General features: G+C 50.0%; 1 protein-coding gene across 6 annotated transcripts in view; it reads right to left on the bottom strand.

Annotated features, from left to right (window-relative positions):
* Positions 1–17,619, bottom strand: part of TSPAN18 (tetraspanin 18) — a 173,051-nt gene that overhangs the window by 42,535 nt on the left and 112,897 nt on the right. For all 6 annotated transcript variants that reach the window (XM_016146819.2, XM_016146818.2, XM_036221860.1 and 3 more), the window contains one exon: positions 17,425–17,557. The gene's annotated coding sequence lies outside the window, so the exon portion shown is untranslated. The remainder of the gene's footprint in view (positions 1–17,424; positions 17,558–17,619) is intronic.

The following is a 17,619-nucleotide window of genomic DNA, read 5'->3' as shown; positions in this document are numbered from 1 at the left end:
TGTCAGGGACAGAAAGCCCTGACCTCTGTCTTTGTCTCCCCCCAGAATGAGCCAGGGTGCTCTTCTCCTGGGCCCCAGGGGCACAACTGAAATGAGGCATGAGATGAGGAGCAGAGAATGGCCTGGTTGTTGTTCCACAAAGGAAAGTGGGAACAGAGGCACTGGGGCCCTTCCTCCATCTCTAGAGCTCAAGGCTGCGTCTGAATGGCCATGCCGATGAGGGCCAGGCAGGGCCTCTCTGCCCACCCAGCTCCCGCCCTGGGCCCCTCGCTGGCTGGTGGGCAGGAGGCCTGGCTCACACAGGATCGCATGGCTCTGGGTTTGAATCTCAGCTTTGGCACCAAATAGCTTTCGTTTCACATATGGGAGCCTTATCTTTTCTAAAACAACCTCCCATTTATTTGCCACTACTAGGAGCTGGTTGGGCGTTTTATACACACCATGGCTCCTCTTCATGACACGCTTGAAGCTATCTTCACTCCCATTTCACAGGTGAAAAATTGAGGCTCACAGGAAATGAAACTATAAGGTCAAGAGCTGGAAGTGGCAGGACTGAGACTTGAGTCTTTATCTACTTGGGGTCATAAGCTCGACTCCCAAGATGGCTATACAGATTGGATGAGATCATTGCCTAAGCCAAGTGCTCCGTAGATAATAGCACACTGAACATTATAGCTTCTCATTTTCCTTTCATAATGAGAATAAGCGCTGTGGAGGATTGGGCTGTGGAACCAGCCTAACCAAGGGTCAGTGGGAAGGAAAGACTTCTTGGGGACCTGGTGGAAGTTGCAGCCCCAACCCTCCAAAGCCCCAGGGCCCAGATTTGCTCCTAGCAGAGAGTTTTGTTTGAGAGTAAATATTATTTTACCCTCCAGCTTAATCCACACCAAGCTTATCTTTCTCACCGAAAAGCCCACAGCCCAAAGTTAAGCCCTTCGCTGCTTTCCTAATTGCAGGCTTGGAGCTCTGCTTGGGGACATCGGCTCTCTGGAAAAGCCTGATAAGTGGTCTGGTATTTGGCAGTGGCATCAAAGAGGCTGGATCTGGGCTGGGCTGTCCAGCATTCCAGGCCCAGCTGGGCTGGGTGGGAAAGAAAGCAGGCTGGGGCACAGGGGCTGGACCCAGGGGTACCCCTCCTTTACAGGGCCTGCAACCCAAGCCCCAGGGCAGACCTAGCCACAGCGGGATAGGAAAATGAATCCTGTCCTCTGATGTCATGCCGAGCCCCACTTGGCTGGAAAAACGAAATGGGTCGGTGCACTGCTGGACCCCTCCTTCTCTCCCAGTTACCGTGTCTGTTTCCGCCGGCCTCTTCCTCCGAAGTGTGGGCAGAACTGGTTCTTGTTCAGACCGGAGGCCCCAACACTCTCCATCCCTCCCCTTGCCCAGTTTCTCTAAAAGAGGGGTCGCTAGAAGGGAAGAATCCAGTCTCAGCAGGTTCCATGCTGTTGAGGGTTGGGGTCCTCAAATGATCCAAGGGGCTGGCCCCTGCCTACCCTCTCCTTCTCATACCTCCCCCCACCCCCGCCCCACACCCAGCTGCCAACCGGGAAGCGCCAACAGCCAGGCCAGACACAGACTGGAAGGACGAACCATGGACATGACCCCCCCGCCCTGCCGCACAGGCACTAAGTGTCCAACTAGTTTTCTGGCTCGTTCCCATCTCACCATTTTTCTTTTTCTCTCCCGGGTTTTTTTTTTTCTAGAAAAACACTTGGGAAGAGAGGCGATCGGTGTCTAGGCTTTGCAATTAAGATAGACTTGGGTATGAATCCTTGCTTCATTCTAGTCCTGTGCCCTGGGACAACTTAGTTGCTATCTCTGTGCCTCAGTTTGCTGGTCCGTAAAATGGGTTCACCATAGTATTACCTCATAGTGCTGTGGGGAGGACTAAATGAGACCATGGGTGTAAAACTCTTAGCGCAGTGCCAGATGAAGGTAGCTATCATGTTGGTTCTTCCCAGGGTAGAAAGGGGGGTTTCCCTCAGAGACAAAGGCACAAAGATTGTTGACATTTATGGGACTAGATGGGCCTCTCCTCTTGAGGATACCCTCTCCCCAAGCCCAGAGAACCTGGCTGCCATCTCTGGTTGAAGGTGAGGTAGTTGGATGTGAAGCTAACATTTGTTTAGAAGCTATTGTGTGTCCTCCACTGTGCTAGGCCCATGCCCTTTTCACAGATGGGTAAACTGAGGCTCCATGGTACAGAGTTCACCCAGGAGTACACAGCTCCCATGGAGAGTGGGAACGGGGCTCTCCCCTTCCGCACTGAGCACCTCGACCCCTCCGTGCAACAGGCAGCAGAGCCGTCCCCACTCTGCAGGTGTGAACAGGGATGGCACTATTGAGGCCCAGACAAGTCGCCTGTCTAGCCTGGAGCAGTGGGCTGGCAGGAACACGGCTATGCCCGTCAGGGAAGGCCCAGCTTATACGAGCGCCTGAGGGGCTGATGCTGAGGTCCCTGAGTGAGGCGTGCCAGCCCCCTCGTGGACAGCGGCGCCCCTGGCCTTGCACGATGCACCTGCTCAGGGAGCTCTGAGGAATGATGCCTCGTATCCGAGCAACGGGCGCAGGCCTGCAAGTCAGGACAGCGCTCCCCCAGACCAACCTGAAGTGGCTAATTTTCTCCTTTCCAGAAGGGCATAAACCATAGGAGCCCAGACTCCTTGGCTCCCCAGACCCTGGAGGAAGGGGGCTTCCAGCCACATCTCCTTGGACTTCTATCCTGCATAAGCTTTGTAAATGCACCTCCAGGTACAGTCTCCCCCCAGGCAAGGGATTTGTCTACTATGAATTTGCATATTCTTCTTTCCGCAGACATAAGAAGAGGGCTATGGGTCTCTGGAGATGCTATGCAGTCCCTGGGGTGCCACAGAATCCCCGGGGTCCCTCATAAGCTGCTGTAGTACACCTGGGGGTGACCAGATCCCTGGGCTGTCACAGTGCACAAGACCACACAGGTCCCTTGGGCATCAGAAAAAATTCTGGGCCACCATAAAATTCCCTGAACAGACACAGAATCCCTAGTTGCCATGGGTGCTAGGCGGCCCTAGGACCTCTAAGCCATGGGGAGCCAACCCTTGTGATGCCGGAGGCCTGAGCCACCGCAGAAGCCTCGTGCTGTTACGGGACCACTAGGATATCTTAGAATGCAAATTATTGGCTAATGAATCCTCAGAGAACCCCAGCTACACACTCTCTCACTCCTAGAGCCTCATTCGAGCTGTTTTCTCACCTTCTTCTCAACCTCAGCTTAAATGTTTCTTCTTCCAGGAAGCCCTCCGTGGTATGTCTAGGGGCCTTGCTGGGTGTCATAGCACAGGTGTCATGAGCACTGTGACAGCTCCCTGGGTTCGCCCTGTTAGAGCACTCAGCGCACGGGACTGCCACTACCTGGCCATGGGTCTATCTTCTCCACTAGACCGTGAACTGGAGGTCAGGGTCTGTGTGCCCAGCATGAGAGATGGCCCTTAATGAATATCACTTGAATAAATAACTGTATGCTATAACTTACTAGGCACTTGATGGCTGTGTGACCTTGGGCAAGTCACTTCACCTCTCTGTGTCTCAGTTTCCTCATCTGCACAATCAGGATACTAAGAACATCTATCTCATAAGGCTAGTGTGAGGCTTAAGTAATGTAAAGCAACTTAAGATGGAGCCTGGCCTATAGTAAGCATGATAGAAATATCCGCTGTTATTATTTACTTATTAAACATTTTTTTTTTGTATGAGAACATTTAAGATCTACTCTCAGCAACCTTCAAGTACACAATATAGTTTTGTTAACTAGAGTCACCATGCTGTACATTAGAGCCAGAGAACTTACCCCTCTTATAATTGCAAGCTTGTACCCTTTGATCGACATCTCCCCATTTCCCCACCCCACCCCCATCCCCAGGCCACCACCAACCTACTCTCTATTTCCACGCGTCTGGCTCTTCTAGATTGCAGAAGGAAGTGAGATCGTACAGCATTTGTCTTTCTCTGTCCGGCTTATTCCACTTAGCATAATGCCCTCAAGTTTCACTCATATCGTCATAAATGGTAGAATTTCCTTCTTTTCTATGGCTGAATAGAAATATCTGCTATTATTAAGTGTGCATGCTCATTAGGCTTTCACAGGGTCTAGACTTGCGGCAGGGATGGAAAGGGGATTCTCTCACACACACACACCCTGCCCCCATTTAACACTAACTGCTGCAATAATAGTGCACACTAATATAGCACTTACAACATACCGGGTACCGCTATTACCGCTTTACATGAGCTTACCCGATGAATCTCATAGAAATCTCGTGAGGTTGGACTGAATTGTGTCCTTCATATGCTGAAGCCCTGCCCCATAGTGTGACTGTATTTGGAGATAGGGCCTTTAAAGAGGTAATTAAGGTTAAATGAGGTCATAAGGGTGGGGCCCTCATTCAATAAAATTGGCGTCTCTATAAGAAGAGGAAAAAGACACAAGAGGTCTCTCTCTCTCTCAGTGCACACAAAGAAAAGGCCATGTGAGGACAGGGTGAGAAGGCGGGAGTCTGCAAGCCAGGAGGAAAAGCATCACTTGAAATCAAATTTTCTGGCACCTTGATCTTGGACCTCTTGACTCCAGAACTTTTAGAAAATAACTGTTGTTTCTGCTCTCCAGCCTGTAGTATTTTGTTATGGCAGCCCAAGCAGGCTAAGACAGGGTAGTACTCTCCTTAATCCCATTTAATATAGGAACAGTGTGACACGATGAGCTTAAGGGACTAGTCCAAGGTCACATCTGTGAGTGGCAGAGCTGGGCTGTGAACCAGGCATTGGCTCCCAAACTCATAGTCTTAGCCACTATCTGAACCAACCTGCTTCCAAGTCCAAGGACATGGGCTGGGGGTCCCAGAGGCAGGTGGCCAGGCCTGAGCAGCATGTACAATCTACACTGAAGAGAATGAATGGCAGAACTGGGCACATTTCGGCTAAGACTTTCAGGCTGCCTCCAAGACCCCACCCGCTGCACTCAGCGTCCTAAAGGACAGTGGAGAGAAGAAGGACCGGCCATCCCCTCTGTGGTTACAAGTCAGTTGTGGCCACAGGGAGGCCACCTTCAGCCCAGCCGAAAGTCAGAGTTGTTCCACAATGAAACAGGTTCCCAGGTAAGGTGGTAAGCCCCTCGTCCCTGGAGGTATTCAAGCACTGCTGCTGGACCACCGCTTATTGGTGATGTGTGGGGGAGAATGAACAATATGAGTAGGTAATTCTCAATGGTTTCTTCCAGACTTAGGGAGCTGTACAGTATTAAAAGAGTCGCTGGAAACTCTTCCCTACCAACTCTGCCTATTAATTCCTGGCAATCTTTCAAATCTCGATTCAGACATCACCTCTTCCAAGAAGTCTTCCTTGAACCCCACCCCAACCCAGATCTCCCCATATCCAAGTTGGTGGTCTATGTGGGTCTCGTTGGCCAAACTAGAAACAATGGGTGAAAGTTACAGGAAGACCAAGTTCACCCTAATACAAAGATGAGTATCCCCATCTTGTGTTTCAGTATCCCCCACTGGAAATGTGGGACAGGTATTAACAGATGGATTTGAAATCAGAGAGACCCAGAGTTCAAATCCTGGCTTTCCCCACTTCCAACCCGTGTGACTTTGAGTGAATACCTTCAACCCTCTGAGCGGCAATTTCCTCAGCTGAAAAATGATTCCCTCTCAGAGGATGGAACCAAAGATCACACGGCATTAGCAAGCCTAGCACTTAGCATATGATCAGAACATGCAAATTTCCTTTAGTCTCCTGGGGGCTATGACCTGCCTGACACGGAGTGTATTAAAACAGATGTCAGAAGGTCCTAGTGTGGGATCGAGTACAGAGGATTCCTTTCTTGCACTGAAGTAAAGATTGCGCTCAGTGTCTTTGTGATTTTTTCTAACTCTATAAAACCACATTTACAACTTGGCTTTGGCTGGCTGTGGGAAGATGGGCATATCGCTGAGTGGATACAGTCTCCACCCACCTCCACCAGGCTATAAAAAACAAGAGCCCACACATGGTGTCTGATCCATTTATATGAAATGTCCAGAAAAGGCAAAATCTATAGAGAGGAAGTAGATTGGTGGTTGCCTGGGGCTGGGGTGGGAACGGGAACCGACAGCAAATGGGTACCAGATTTCTTTTGGGGGCGATGGAAATTTGCTAAAATTAGATTTAGAGATGGTTGCATAACTGTAAATTTACTACAAATCATTGAAGCGAACCCTTAAAACGAGTGAATTTTATGATGTGTAAATTCTACCTCCTCAGAGCGGTTAAAAAACATCACCAAAACGGCACCGCCAACAACAAAGCAGGAGAACGGAGGGGCCGACAGCACAGCTGAGGGGGACAGCCGCACCCTGTGGTGGCAGCGGCGGGCTGACCGACAGGCTGACCTGAAGTCATCGCCAGTCTCGGTGGCCTGAGCTCCTTGCCTTCTCTGCCTATGGTTTCACAATGGCGCTTGCTCTTTCTTGCCCTGTAAGAGTTAAGGAAGGGGAGCAGACCCACCTGCGGACCCCTTTAAGGGCACGGCATGAGAGCGGGGGCCTATAGGAGACTTGGTCCCCCAGAAGCCTTTGGAGACTAGGGCTGGGTGGCAGCCGAGGGCGTCCTGTGGTTTGGGGTCTCTGAGTGAAGGTAAGAACCAAGGACTTGATCTGGCCTGTCGCTAAGGTACTGGTGGGTCTGCTTGAAGGAGGAGGCGATGAAACCAATCTGGAACTGAGCAGCGACCAGGTGCCAGGGAGGGACCAACATCTATCCTGGTCATGTGACTGGCTGTGAGACCCGGAGATTGGCAGGGAACACCTGTATAGGCTCCAGGTCTATGCACTTGCTTATAGTTGTAAAGAAGTCTGGTTTAAACCTCTCCCTAAATGAGAGGTGGGTACTTATCAAACCCATTTAGACAAAAGGAAACCAAAGCTCTGGAAGGTAAGTTACCTGCCTGAGGCAACACAGTAGGTGGCAGGGGTAGAATTTGAACCCAGGGTCTGTGCAAAGCAGGAGAATAACTTTCAGAACAATCTGAACACTGCTTTCTTAGTTGGTAGTAAGCCCTTCAGTCCTAAAGGTATGTAAGCAGAGGCTCAGTGATCCCCTCTCAAGGAGTCAAAACAGATGACCTCGAAATCCCTCCCAGTCCAGTTAGTCTGTGAGGCCACAAATCCTTGCTGATCATTTCCCTCAAGAGTTAAAACTATACTCAGAGTAAAGCAGAAAGGCCCGAGCCCTCCTAATTGGCACCTCCTAGGGCTGGAACCACAGCAGCTCTGAACGGCTCGCCACAAATCAGCACTGATTGTTGCTGGGGGCTAACGTGACACTGAGTGCACGAGGGCCAGGCCAGGGCAAGCAGAACAGGGCTCCAAGTAACTGCACTTTAGCCCAAACTAGCCCCAGGAGTGGGTGCAGAGGGAGCAGGAGCTGCCAACCCAAAGTCACTATGCAGCCAGTCAAATGGGGCCCTGCAGCCAGGAGCCTATTTCATACCTGCCCCACCCTCCACCCTGCAGGGAGAGGGGGTGCGGGGCGGGGGGAGGGGTTCTTCGCCCTCTCTCTCCCCAGAGCTGGCCTCCCCAGGACTCCCCAGGACTCAGGATCCTGCCTGTGGTTTCTAAGTTCCCTCCTCTCCACCCTGGACTCGCCACAGGATGAGCTCATAGGCGGCCCCAGAGGCTTTCATGTGCCCGTCTGGCCCTGGGAATGCAGTGAGGGAGGCTGGGACCTTTAAGGAAGGGGCCAGGCTGGGCTGGGGACTTTCTCAGCCATCTCCTCTCCATGTGGCTTCCAAGCCAGCACCGAGGTAGGGAGGCCATGGGCCCTTCTGACCCACACTGTCATCCACCTGGGCCCCTCCTGGCCCCCTCTCAGCCTCCACCTAGCTCCACCCTCACGGGGTTCCAGGTATGCCCTTGCATTTCTGGGTGCCTCTACTCCAAGTCAAGAACCCAATATGCAGACAATATTTAAGTCCCCTCCGCACCAGAGATAGTAAGTGGAGACAGTGTAGGAGGCATGAATGTAGACACTAGTTACAGCACAGGAAAGTTACAGAATGCTTTCAAGGTACTAAGACAGAAGGGGACAGAGGTGGCTCCCGGGGCTCCAGAACTCAGTTGGCTCAGCTCCCCTAAGGAATGTTCTAGCAACGGGGCAGGGCTCCTCCAGGACCCAGGGTATCCCAGCCTCGCCCTGCCTCCTCCTCTCGATCCACTGCAGGCTCAGCCCAGCCTTCCAGAAGACAGCTTGCCACCCGCTGTGGTCCGGTGCGCTTCACCTCAACCATCTATCCTCCCAACCATCTCCCCACGGTACAGGTCTTCCCACTTCCTCTGCATAAACCCTTTTCATGGCTCCCCAGCACTCCTGCAGAACAAGCCAAACCCAGACCACAAGAGACCTATCGATTATCTCCTCCCTTCCCCATGCCCTCTTCTCACTCCACCCCAGCAGCACGGTGTCTCTCCTGAAACACTTCTGCTCCGATGCGCCCCAGGGACTTTGCATGTGCCGATCCCTCTGCCAGGAAACCACTCGCCTCCCCAAAGTCGCACACAGATTTCTTTCTTTCTTTCATTTTTGTTTCTTAGGCGAGGCGACCCTTGGTTGACCTCACAGATTGCAAGGCCCTTGTCAGCTTACAATCCCTTATTTTTTAATTTTTTATGCCTATAGTACCTGGTCTTCCTAGGTGGTCTCCCATCCAAGTACTACCCGGGCCCAATCCTTCTTAGCTTCCGAGTTCAGGGTGGCATGGCCACAGACGCACACAGATTTCTTTGTCCACCTCCAAGTCAGTCATAATCCAAGCCTTCCCCAGCACCTCTCCCTTCCCCAGCATGGGCTTGGTACCTCTTCCTTGTGCTGTCACATCACAGTGTATCAGACCACCTGTGGCCTGCCGGTTGCTCTCAGTGATTCTCAAACTTGAGGTTACATCAGAATCCCCTGGAGGGCTTGTCAAAGCCCAGAATGCTGGACCTCACCCCCTAGTTTCTAATTCATTAGGTCTAGGGCAGGTGTCTGAAAAATCTACATTTCCAACAAGTTCCCAGTCTATGCTGATGCTGCTGGTCTGAGGACCACGTTTGAGAGCTGCTAGTTAAACTCTAAACTCTTTGAGATTTTTCTTGTATGATTTTTTCACCTCCAGTGTCTGAAAGAATCTGGTCCACAGTTGGTGCTCGATCAACAAATGAACAAAAGGTATTAATTCATTTGTTGTAGCTGATGTGGGTGGCAGGAGAATTTACTGAGACGATCTTTCCTGATTTGTTTGCTCTGCTATGGGAGTTCTCTCTCCCTTTTCCCAAGATGGCGGCTAAGTCATCTTGCGGGCTACTGCTTTCCAAGGCCAAGGACAGTTTGCTGGGCTTAGGAAGATAGCTCGCCACCTGGGCTTTAGAGAATTCTCGAGGGGCATTAGGCTGGAGCCATGGAAGTGGGGCAGGAGCCAATGAGGGAGGGAGACAGGCAGCTGACCTGTGGAGAGAGTTGAGGAGCATCTCTGAAGTCAGCAAGGAGAAGTGGATTTGGTGGGATCCAAGAGCTACAGGCTCAGGTGTCCTGATCCTGGAATGGCCCTTCCAAGAGGTGACAGGACTTCGATGGGGCCACCCTGAGGTGCTTGAGAGAGGCTAGGAGTCTAAACACTCAAATTCCTGGCTTACCAGTACAACCAGTATAACCAAAGACCACAAGTTGACATGGAAATGGTCGTTGCTCACTTGCCCTCAGTGGAGCCTAAGGCTTGACAAAAGAGCCTACCTACTGGACTACTGAAGTCCAGTAGCCTACCCCAAATGTTCTGGGTCACATAAAAGCCAGCAAGCCTCCTATATGATCCTAGGGGACAAAATTTCTCCCTCCCCAACATGACTGGGATCGAATGTCCTTCAAATGGGCAGAGGGGCCTCAGCGATGGATGAGGGCAGATGTAGAAAAATAAAGGCGGATGGCATATCTTGCACATTAGTGTTGGTAAAACTCAAACCGGCTGCAAGTCCATTGGCAACAATAAGGCACTGGACTGTGTGCTCAGCCCTGGCTTCTTCCTGATGACGGAAGGAGTGTAGCTGCAGAGGGCACAGGCATGGAAGAGCAGACTGTCAGAAGGTGGACAGGAAGGAGCAACGGTCCTGCCAGGAACATGGAAGCGTGGGCTGGACTGAGTGAGCCCCGGGCTCCATGACAGAAGAATGGGCTTGGGCATATGGCCAGACACAGTGTCTGCGTGCCTGTCCCTCCAAGCCTGGCCCCAATGTGCCTCACCTTGGGCTACCCACCAGGACTCTAGGACACCACATGAGACCATCAAGACTTGGAGCAAATCCAAGCCAGAAATTGCAGGCTGCCCTGAGGACAAAGGCTACCTCTGGCTCCAAGGGGACCACTGGGGCACCAGCCTCAGGACTTTTGGCCTGGATGCTATCTGGACAGTGTTCCCTCTAGTCTGAATACCTGTCCCCTGTGCTTAGGGGACATGGAAAGCATCACGATCAAAGAGAATGTTGCTGAGGAAGGGCTGGGAAGGACCTGCCCAGTGGGGGAGGGAGCATTTGCTTTTTAATTTAAATCCTTCTGGATCATTTGAATTTTTAAGGAGCATATTTTACTTCTGTAATAACAGCTTTAAAAAATAATTTTTGTCTTAAAAATGCAAAACAGTCTGCCAATATCTGTCTGGAAGAGAGAAGTTTATGCAACAAATAGCTTAAGGGATCATTAAATATACCATCATCATCCTTTCTTGAACATTTACCACATGCCCAGAGCTCTGCCTCTTGTTTTAACACCCATTATTTAATCTAAGGCTCATCACAGCCCTGAGTTGGGTACTATTAGAGCTATCCTCTTCTAGATGAGAAAACAGAATTTGAGAGAGACTAAGTAACATGTCTAAGGTCACGCGGACTGGGAGCCAGGGTCTGAACTCTCCTGATGGACAGCAAACTCTCTCCTCCTTAGATCAGGGCACGCGCCACGCTGCCTCCTGCAACTGAAATGAGAAGCTGACAAGCTCGAAAGTCATTTGTTTTGGGTCTGCTCCATGACTTGAAAACTATGGATCTTGCTCAGGAGCCAAAATCAAATTCTCACCGGAAAACAGACTCAGAGCCTGGTGTCTCCAAATGCCTCGGAAACTTGGACCAAGGCTAGGAAAGCCTCTGTTACAGTGAACCCACCACAATCCGGCCATCTGTCCATCCGTTCACCAACCACTGAGTGAAGCCCCTGTGTGACCAGCTCTGTGCTGGATGCTGCTGACTAAAGGATGAGATGCTCACAGCAACCAGGAAAGGATTAGGTGGGCGTAAGGCACACTGGACCCCTCGGCACCTCCCAATTTGCAGGCTTTTCTTCATCTAGCAATATACAAAACTCCTTGCAATTGGGGATCCAAACAGGCATCAAAGGGGGTGAGAATGAAACATAGCCCTGTAATCCGTGCCCAGTGGCAAGCCATTCTTCCTCTCCAAAAGACTTCAGTTTGCATAATGCTGAAGCAGGACATGGCAGTCCAATCTATCTTTTCAGTCTGTCCAAGTACAAGGCCAGATCAGTTAATTGTGGATTCTCTGGCATTTCATTAGGGCCTTAGCCCCAAGATGGAAAGGGAAGGGTTGTGCAAAGCTCTAGGAACTATGGGAGGCCGGGATGGGATTTCTGCCCGGGACTCTAGCCTACAGACCTGCGCTCATCCATGCTTGGTATGAGGTCCTTTGGCCAGTGGTGTCAGTGGGCCGGCTGGATGGCAGAGGCTGCCCCAAAGCCAGGCTGAGCCACTAGGAGTAGGCAGCTTGGGTGTTCCATTCAACAGGATCCCATGTGCCTCTCAGAGACCCAGGCAAGTGCTCAATAAATATGATGAATGAATGAATATACGTGATTATGAAGAAAGCAGCTCTACCTCTATTTGGAGATGGGAGAGGTGTGACTTCTGGCCCTATCACCAAATTTTTTGGGACACGGACTTAGGCTGCCCTACAGTGACCTGTATAAGAAAGACTCTATTGAGGATTCCTCCCATAATTATAAAGTTGAAAATAGAAGTATACTAATACCAATAGCATCAGTGCTATCACTAAGTACTGACTCTCTTGGCAAGTACATTGTTAAACATTCAGTTATCTCATTTAATTTTTACATCAGTCTTGTGAGATATATAGTATTATCCCCAATTTACAGAGAACAAAACTGAGGCTCAGGGGGCCAAGGTCACAGGGCTAGCTGAGGTGGGGTCTGAACCCAGGTCTGACTTGGAATAAAAAGCTTAAAGCTAGAAGGGGCCTCACTGCCTCATCTTACAAATGACAAACTACAGGAGAGGGAGGCTAAGGACAGCCGTAGCAGGGCTGGGACGAGAACTCAAGTCTTCTGACTTTCAGCTGAGGGTCTGCCTAGAGGTCTGCTGTTTGAAAAACTGTAAGTAAAACCACTTAGTAAGTTCTGTAAAGCAGGGGTTCCCCATCTGCCAGCTGTGGACTGGTACTAGTTCATTCATGGCCTGTTAGGAACCAGGCCTCACAGCAGGTGAGTGCCCGGTGAGTGAGTGAAGCTTTATCTGTATTTGCAGCCGCTCCCCAGCGCTAGCATCACCGCCTCAGCTCCAACTCAGATCATCAGGCATTAGATTCTCATAGGAGCACTGGTTCCTGGTGCCAAAAGGTTGGGGACCACTGCTGTAAACACTCTTGAAGATGGGAGGATTAATTACTCTCAGTCCCTATGTAGCACATTCTCTTCCAAAGGGCCCTTCTGAAATTCTTTTTCCTGGGGATGGAGGGAAAAAAAGGGAAATGGAAGTGCTATCACTTCCAAACCTACCTACACTATGGTTTAAAGCAGCCTTGAAGATTGCCACAGGCCTGTGCAGCCAAGCCTGGAGGCCTGCTGGGAAGAAGCAGACTGCAATTATTTTACTTCTTGGCAGGCACAGTCTTCCAAGCCCCAGGGTCCCAGCTCTAGGTCTTGGCTCTCGCTGTTTCTTCCTCCTGAGATGCCCTTCCCAGCAACCTCGCTTATCCCATATTCCACCTAGTTTCAAAGCCCAGCTCAAATGTCCTACATTCCCTGATCTCCCACCACTATCACCACCCAATGGTCTTTGAACCCACCCCCCAAGCCTTCTTTTATATTTCTGCTCCAAATCCTCCCATTCTCTACCTTGGATGACAGGGGTTTACTTTCATGTCCGTCTCCCATATAACAGGCCAGAAGCCCCTTAGGGGGCCTCTCAGAGCTGATCTGAAGGAATGGAGAATGACTGGAGTCAAGGTCAGCTTTTTTTTTTTTTTTTGCTTACTTACACACACGTCTTGACCAGATTTGCACAGAGACCTCTAACCATGGCCTTTCCTCCCTCTCCAGGACCCACCACCACAAGCTGCATCTTAAACTCTGTCCTAGACAGTCAGGACCAAGTCATTCTGGTGGTCCAGAAGGGACCACAGTGGTCTAGTGGTCCTCTCTGCAGATCGATCATAAGTAGGGGCTTTAAAAAATAGTGTGAAAAGTAACAAACAAGTCTCTACCAAGTCTGATGTTTAGCACTGATCAACACACTGGACAAGAGGCTGGGGACGAGACATGCAGAGGAAGGGTCTTGCCCTCGGCGAATCTCCCAGAGGAGAAGGCAGGGACCCCTGAGGAAGGGGGCCTTTCAGCGTTGCTTCCTCTCAATCCCTAGTAAATGAAACAGTGTCTGGCCCATGGTAAGAACTCAATAGCCACTGGCTGAAGAAATGAATTAATACTCATTGCCTCAGGAGCACTGAACACACCATATAAGGCAGGGTGATGCTGAACGGCTGAGCTGTCTGCATGGTGAGTCAGAGCTGCAGAATCCACAGGCGCGCGCATGAGAGGGAGAGAGAGAGAAAGAGAGAGATTGAGAGATTGAGAGAGAGAAAGAGAAGCAGGGCGGGGGGTATGAGACTGAGACTGGAGGGGCCAGGAGGTTTGTGGTTGACCAAAATCAAGCAAAAAACAGATCTTGAAAAAAAAGCATTTGGCTATAGTTGCCTGGGAGGCAACAGTATGTGCTGTGGTTTTCCATCTTCTTTTTTATTTTTATTTTTTCTGCAAAGCAATCTTTTTTCAAATAAAATCATACACTGCACCTTAAATGCATAAGAGAGCGGCCATGATGGATGTCAGCTGGGGTGAGGGGGTGAGGCTGACCTGCTCGCCTATGCCCCGCCCAGGCCCCAGGACCACTTGGAGATGGGGCTCCTGCTCGGGTCAGTGACTGCTTCCTCTCTTTCCCCTTCTGTCCAAGAGCCTCAAAAAGATGGAGGTTGAGGGATCATTTGCCAGGAAGGGGTCCGTCATAGGGTCAGTCTTCTGAGAGGCCATTTAGGGCAAATAAATGCTAAAGTGGCTCAAGCAACTTTCCCCAGGGATAAGGGGGTGAGAATAGGGGTGAAGGGAACTAGGAAAAGATCCTTTGAGGAAGTGGAGGGGAACCCAAGGCAGCCAGGTATGGGGTGGCTGAGATGGCGGGGTGGCTGCTGGGGAGCACGGAGACTCAATATAGAAGGCGCCTTTGGGGGGGATCCTTTTGAACAATGAAGTATCACTTGCAGACATATTGTACCTGTGCGTGTGTACGTGTGCGTGCGCGCGCGCGCATAAATCAGGCTTTCAGATATCAGATTCAATGAAACTGAGGCATACTTGTCAGAGGCCACCCCTGATGCTGTAAGCCACAGGAAGGACCCATTTGAGACAAATTAGCTCTCCTGCTTGCTCCATGCTTCCCACCCCTGCCCTGCCCTGCCACCAACAGGGAGCATCTGTCATTTTGTACAACAGTCCTTCCTCCTTCTTCTGAAAATAGCACCTTGGTTTTCCTTTTGGGGTACCAGCTCTCTCACACTTTCAGGCCCACTCCCCCCCCCCTCCCCCCTCACAGTATATACACCCTCACTACCCACCACCCAACACTGAGCTAGACTGGCCAATCAGCACATTCTCTCCTGCTTTCAGTGATTGGCCAGAGATGGTCATGTGACCCATGGCCAGCCAATAAGCTTCAACTCTGGGGCTTTCGTTGCAACTCCTGAGAAATAGAAGCTCTCCTTTCTTTGGATTTGAAATGAGCAGGATGTCAGTCTGGAGCTGCTGTTCACTGTGCCACTGCCACGTGGAGCAGGCCTGCTGGGGACTGTAGCCCGCAGGAGGGAAGCAGAGGGCATAGACAAGGGCATCATTTGAGCCCTGGATTCAGTCCTGCCTTGGACACCAATAAACAAGCTAGTAAGTTGCTAGTCTTGCTTAATCACATTTACCAACTGACCTAGCCAGCGCCTGACCACAGTCCAGCCTTTGCCCAGCCTCTCATTACCCCGGTCCCTCCTGTAGACAGTCTTCGCTCCTGGCACATCATTGGTTCTTTCTGACCTGGGCAGTCAGCAAGGACTGGGCACAGGCTAGAAGCCTGCCTGGCTCACCTGTGCCCCAGCCTTCCCAGCTGTCTGGCTCCTCCTAAGGTTGGCTGATCTAGTAAGATACCTCTAACCTTGGCTCAACCGCTCACTCTGCACCCTTACCCCACCTCAGTGTCCTGCCTCATTGACCTTCGGTCCTGCTGGAGGGGTACAGACACTGAACAATGAATGAGGCCCTGGAATTCAGCCATACCTGGGCTTGGGGAAAGAATAGACATCCCAGGGCACTAATCTGTTAGTCTTAGAGAGACCTGCCATGAGCAGAGCTATGGCGTACAGCAGGAAGATACTGGGCTCAGGTGTCAAGCAGGCCCAGAAAAGTTCCTGGATCACTTACCTGCTGTCCCACCTTGAGCAAGCTGCCCTCTCTAAATTTCATAATCCACAACTTTAAGATGGGGGTCACACCACTACACACTAACAGAAAGACAAAAATCCACACAACTGACAGCACCAATCGCCGATGAGGCTGTGGAGCAACAGGAACTCTCACTCATTGCTGCTTGAAATGCAAAGTGGTACAGCCACTTTGGAAGACAGCTTGGCAGTTTCTTAAAAAGCTAAACATACTCTTACCATACAATTCAGAAATTAGTTTCCTAGGTATTTACCCAACTGGTTAAAACTATGTCCACACTAAAACCTGCATGTGAAAGTCTATAGCAGCCTTATTCACAATCACCCAAAATTGGAAACAACCAAGATGTCCTTCGATAGGTGAATGGATAAACAAACGGTGGTGCGTCCAATGGAATATTATTAGATAAAAAAGAATGAGAGATCCAGCCATGGACAGACATGGAGGAACTTTAAATTCATATTGTTAAGTGAAAGGAGGCAATCTGAAAAGGCCACATACTGTGCAATTTTAGTTATAAGACATTTTGGAAAAGGCAAAACTATAAAAGCAGTAAAAAGATCACTGGTTGCCAGGGAGAGGAAGGAGAGAGGGAGGATGAAAAAAAGGGGAATGAATCATCTTCTCTGGCAAGGTAGAGGGTTCCCCAAATCCATTTTCTTCTTCTTCGATAGAAGTCGAATTGTAACTGGGCAATAAAGACGCTAACTTCCAGCCTCCTTTGCAGCCAGGTGTGTCGTATAGCTATATTCTGGCCAATGGGACGTGTATGGAAGTGATGTGTGCACCCCCTTAAAGGAAGGGGCACTCTCTCCTTTTCTGATTTCCCCTTCTGGCTGAGTGGAATGGATAAGTGGTGGTGGAGCCACAGGACAGAAAAAATTTGGTTCCCTAATGTTTTTGTGTAGAAGAATCCCCTTAGCTCAGAATTTTCTTTTGAGTAAAATTAACCTCTCTTTTGTTTAAGGAACTGTTATTTTGGATTTTTATCACACACAACCAAACCCACAGCCTGACTAATGTAAGGACCTTCAAGGATTATTCTGCATAACATAGGTAAAGCATCTTTACATATTCGTTCATTCAACATATAACGGCCAGTTTACTCTGATGGGATCTGGAGATTCAACTAAGAACAAATTCCTGTCTTCATGGAGTCCACACTCTAGCATAAATGTAGACTCGACCAATGTGAGAATTACAGATTGTCACGGATGCAGGCATGCTATTAGTAACAACTAATGCTGATTGGGTTCTGAGCTTACTATGTGTCCATCCTGTTCTAAGCCCTTTTCATGTATTACTTTATTTTATCTTTACCACAAGCCCAAAGGTGAGTGCTTTTGCTTGCTTGATGAGGAAGCTGAAATACAGGTTGAGGAACCTGCCTAAGGCTACATGACTAGTAATTGGTGGTTCTAGGATTTGAACCTAGGTCTGTTGTACTTCAGAGCCTTAACCACTGGACTCTCCTGCCAATGAAAATAGAACTGCACTGTGATAAAGAATGATAAGGTGTCCAGCTGACGGTTACTATTAGCAATAACAACAACAAAAGCATCATAAAACCCTGTGCTGAACAAGCCTGAACTCCCTTACCTGGGTGACCAGAGTCTGGAAAAGGATTGCGCTCACGTTTCTAGATGTCGAATTCAGTGAGTTCAAGTTGCTTTGATGACAGTGTCAGAAGCTCTTTCCACTCCAAGCCCAGGGCTGTCCAGGATATGCCCACCTGTCAGAGATAAGCAGAACCAGCCGTGACTGCCTAGTCAGGGGAAAGCTCATCAGCTCATG

Source organism: Rousettus aegyptiacus, unplaced genomic scaffold (genome assembly GCF_014176215.1).
Source record: "Rousettus aegyptiacus isolate mRouAeg1 unplaced genomic scaffold, mRouAeg1.p scaffold_m13_p_5, whole genome shotgun sequence".
Taxonomy (NCBI): Eukaryota; Metazoa; Chordata; class Mammalia; order Chiroptera; family Pteropodidae; genus Rousettus; species Rousettus aegyptiacus.
This window is presented reverse-complemented; position numbering and strand designations above follow the sequence as displayed.